Here is a 4,039-nt window from a genome sequence, read left to right on the forward strand (position 1 = left end):
GAGGTTGAGGTGGTGTGAGCTGTTCCTGGAGCAGCCCTCTGGGTGGCACTGCTCCCCAGCGCAGCGAAGGGGAGCCAGCAGCTCCTGGGGCAGGTACGGATCAGGAATGACCCTTGGGGGAATAACCGCACTTCCCAGCTGATGGTTGAAGTGAATCCCTTCCTGTTCCACCTCTCCCTTCCCAGGAGATCTGACTGCAGATCCTCGTGTGTGTGAACAGAGCGAAGTCAGGGCTCTGGCTCTATCTGAACTCGGTTCCAGTGTGCAGAGTCTGCTGCTGTCCCCTGTGTTCGCTCCTTCTCTTATATTGTAGCAGCACAGGAGGAATGGGAGTGCTCTGCACCCTGAGCTTGCAGACCCAGCCCAGCACAGGACACCCCCAAGTCCTTCTCAGGGCTGCTCCATCCATTCTCCAGCCAGCCTGTAGCTGTTCTTGGGATTGCCCTGACCCACTTGGATGAGGTTTGCATGGTCCCACCCCTCCAGTGTGTCCAGATCCCTATGGATCTCCTCCCTTCCCTCCACTGCATCTTGCCCCAGAGTTTCCCCATGCTTCTCCCATGGTCAAGCCTCACTGAAACCCTGACCTTCTGCTCCTCCTTTGGGCACCCATGGAGCTGGGATGTTCGGAGCCGGATGCATGTCCATGGACCACCCTCTCGTTCCACAGCATCGCCAGCAGCTCCCATCTGCTGGTCACCAGGATGCAGCCAACAAGCTGGAGATGAAAGACTCCACGGCCTCATAATGAACCCTTCTCCCTGCTCCAGTGCCTCGGCCTCTGCATCACAAGTTTATTCCCCATTGGAAGCACTTGGCAGGTTCACTGCAGCAGCAGCAGCAGCGCTCACTCCTCGGGCACTGACACTGTCAATATTTGCCTTGGAGGAATGTGTCCAGCAGATGAAGGGACCAGAGGGGCTCCTCCTCCTCTTCCCTCATGACTTGGCTTGGGCTATCACCTCCTGGGGTGAAGGCACAGCCCCGTGTTCCTCAGCAGTCCCCTGCAGTGACTCTGGTGTCGCAATGTCCCTTGGAAGGCTCTGCCCAAGCTGATTCCCACCCCAAAGCTGTGTTGGCACGTGGATGGAGAGGAGAAAAACCCTTCCTGGGAGCATCTGGAAGGAATAAAACCAGGATGGGGTGATGTGCTGCTGCTCCTGCTGTCCTGGGGAGATGGGGTGGCTGCCTGTGGCCATCAGCATCCTCAAGGAAGCAGCCTCTCCTGTTAGAGGCACTCTGAAGGTGCCGAGCTCTGCAGGCTCTGCTTCCCGTTAGGTGAGGGTCCAGGCGTTGCTTACAAAGCCAGGCTCGATTTAGTTCTTCATCACATCACATCCTTTGTGTCCCAAAGTGGCTGGAGCTGAGCCGCCTGCTTGGCATGGGAAAAATCCATGGATTTAGGGCCGTTCCCTGCTCTGCCTGGCGTCGATGAGAGCACGGGGCAGGCCAGAGCAGCTCACCCGAGGCAGAGCCCGCTGCTGCAGCCCTTCAAAGTTGGGAAGCGTGTTTATTTCTGGGATATCAGGTTTCCGGCAGGAAGGCCGACAACTGCCAAGGTTTTTATTGGATCCTAGTGAAAGGAATTTAGAGAGTCCTGTGCTTGTTGTCTTCCCCCCCCCCCCCACCTCCTATGCCTGCAGCAGTTAAGGAGCGCTTTTACCTTTGAATGGGAGCGAGGGGCACAGGGATTTGGCATCCAGCACCGGCACGTCCATGGTGATGGAGTTTCAAACAGGTTGCCTTCTTGTCTCCCAGGCCGGAGGCATCAGGAGGGGTCAAGGCTGGAAAAGCACAGGGAGAGAGGGGCTTGGAAATACTTGAAAGAGCCTGAAATCCGCTGGGCTCAAAGCATGTGGGAAGTGTTGCTTGAGCTCCCCTCGTCGTGGCGGGGCTGGGGCCGGGTATTTCACATTTGTTCCTCGTTTTGGCCAAGGTTTTGGCTGCTCTTGGAGGTAATTTTAGGGGAGGTTCAAATCCTGATGGCCACAGACGGGGGCTTGATTGCTTCAACGTGTCCTGGAGGCTGCTCTGCTTGCCCTCGGATGCTGCCAGCACTGACCAGGGCCCCCCAAGAGCCATGCCAAGCCCCGTTCCTATCCACACACAGGGAGTTCTTGCCTTAACACTGGGGTTTCCTTCCAGCCCTGGGGCAGGGGAAGCAGAGGGGCAGCAACTGGGGTCTGGGGCAGGGTCAGAGCTGCCCTTGGTAGGAAGAGGTGCGTGTGAGTAACCTGAGTAACCTGAGTAACCCCAGGGTGAGCAGCAGGGCTGCCCATGACAAGGTATGTGCCCAAATCCACTTGAATTCCCTCCAGGCACTCAGCATCACAACATTGGGCCATTCCCCTGCCGAAATCCTGTGTCCTGCTCCTAGCTCTTGCACTCAATACAGGCTCTTCAGGTCCCTGCAGGCACTGGGGTCCTTGGAGGCAAGGATTCCTTAACTCAGGGCTTGATCCAGCGAAAGGAGCCCTTTGCACTGCGGCATTTGGGGATGCTCCTGCTTGCTGCTGCGCTGGATGTGCTGGGAATGTGCATTAAACAAGGGGTCTCTTCTCCCAGATGGGTTGGGGAGCGGAGGGGGTGTTGTATGGAGCAGATGCTCGCAGGATCTCGGAGCGGATGCTGGACACAAGCAGTTTCCTGTTGCTCTTCCAGCTTCAGCTGCAGGATCTGGGACCAGCATCCTGCAGCCCAGGGCACGGGAGGGTAATTCCTGCAGTGGAAAAACAGAGCAGGGGGGGGAGAAGATGTGGGTTCACTGTTGATTGTCGGTTCCTTACTAAGATGATGCCACTCTGCAGGGCTCTGGGGTCCAACGGATCCGTAAGAGCACACATGGAAACGGAGCTTGTGCTGACGAGTGTCTCTGCTGTCTCCTCTTCCCGACGGCCACCGCGTCGTGTTTGTTTGGAGAAAGGAGTGAATTTCTTTTCCCCTCCAGGAACGATTGGTCCTGGAGAGAAACCGCATTCCCAGAGTGGCCTCTCATCATCCTTCCGTGACCCTCTTCCTCTGCGCCCTGGCATGGGGGCCTGGAGACTTCATTGCCTGCTTTTGATCCCTTTTGATTTGAAGCTGCAGTGAGCCGTGGCCTCACTGAGCTGAGCCCAGAGGAGGGAGAGGGGACGTGGGAGGGGGAATGGGAAGCTAAATATTGAACTTAGTGTGGAAACCACTGAGGCAAACAGGGAAGCAAGAAGGGAAGAGCATTAACTGAAGGGCAGAGGCCGGGAGGGGACGGAGCAGCGTGACCATGCAGTGAACTGTGTGAGTTTGGGTAGGGGCTTCCTCCATGGCATGGGGGTCCTGGAAGGCAGTGGGGACCCCCCCCAAATCCCCCGCATACAGGGCACTGATAGGACGCTGTGTGTGCCACCACCCTGGGCACAGCACCCTGTGCCACAGTGAGGCATTGCGTTAGACCACATGCAGCGGGGCATCACATCGGGACCCTAGGGACCACATGCAGAGGGAAGGCATCACATCGGGTCCCTATGGACTGCATGCAGAGGGGAGGCATCACATCGGGTCCCTATGGACTGCATGCAGAGGGGAGGCATCACATCGGGACCCTATGGACCACATGCAGAGGGGAGGCATCACATCGGGACCCTATGGACCACATGCAGAGGGGGACATCACATCGGGTCCCTATGGACCACATGCAAAGGGGGACATCACATCGGGTCCCTATGGGCTACACTCGCTCTGGACCACGCAGGGCTCCAGCCCCTCCGTTGATATCCAGGGCTTCAGCTTGGAACCGAGATGGGACCGGGAGCTTCTCGCCCTCCGGGACTCCGGGGCCGCAGCGCTTGGTCCTGCGGGACCCCTCGGAGCTCCATCCGCATCCCTCTGGGGCTCCAGCCCCGCGTCCGGGCTGGGAGCGGAGCCGATGCCGTCGGCGGGGCCGGGCCGGGGCGGGCCGGGGCGGGCCGGGGGAGGCGCCAGGGCCGGCGGCGGAGCTCGGCGAGCGGCGGGGGAGGCGGCGCCGCCGGAGCCGCCCCGGGGAGCGGGGCGGCGGTGGCGGAGC

The sequence above is a fragment of the Pezoporus occidentalis genome, unplaced genomic scaffold (genome assembly GCF_034315485.1).
Source record: "Pezoporus occidentalis ecotype Australia unplaced genomic scaffold, CSIRO_AGI_Poc_V1 ctg226, whole genome shotgun sequence".
NCBI classification, from domain to species: Eukaryota; Metazoa; Chordata; class Aves; order Psittaciformes; family Psittacidae; genus Pezoporus; species Pezoporus occidentalis.